The sequence below is a fragment of the Elephantulus edwardii genome, unplaced genomic scaffold, assembly GCF_000299155.1.
Source record: "Elephantulus edwardii isolate Elephantulus edwardi_28Jun2011 unplaced genomic scaffold, EleEdw1.0 scaffold00046, whole genome shotgun sequence".
Classification (NCBI taxonomy): Eukaryota; Metazoa; Chordata; class Mammalia; order Macroscelidea; family Macroscelididae; genus Elephantulus; species Elephantulus edwardii.
In genome coordinates, this window is record NW_006399796.1 from 6,325,911 (window position 1) to 6,326,345 (window position 435).

A 435-nucleotide genomic window follows, 5' to 3' on the forward strand; every position below is an offset into this window, starting at 1 on the left:
TTTGCACCAACAACCAGACCCAAGAGAAGGAAATAGATGATTTCTATGAACTTTGGAGTCAGAAATTGATCAAACATGTATACAAGATTCATTAATAATAATAGGTGATTGGAATGCAAAAGTTGGAAACCAAGAAGGATCAGTAGTCAGAAAACATGGACTTGGTGACAAAAATGAGGCTGGGTATAGAATAAGATAATTCTGCACAATAAATGTATACTATACACATGGATTTCACCTGATGGTATGGACAGAAATAGGATTGATTACATCTGTGAAAGGCATCATTAAAAAAGTTCAATATCAACAGTGTAAACTAGGCCAAGTGCTGAATGAGGAACAGACCATCAACTACTCATACGCAAGTGCACGTTAAAGCTACAATAGTTCAAATCGAATCCACAGGAGTAAAAATTTGACCTTGAGTCTATCCCA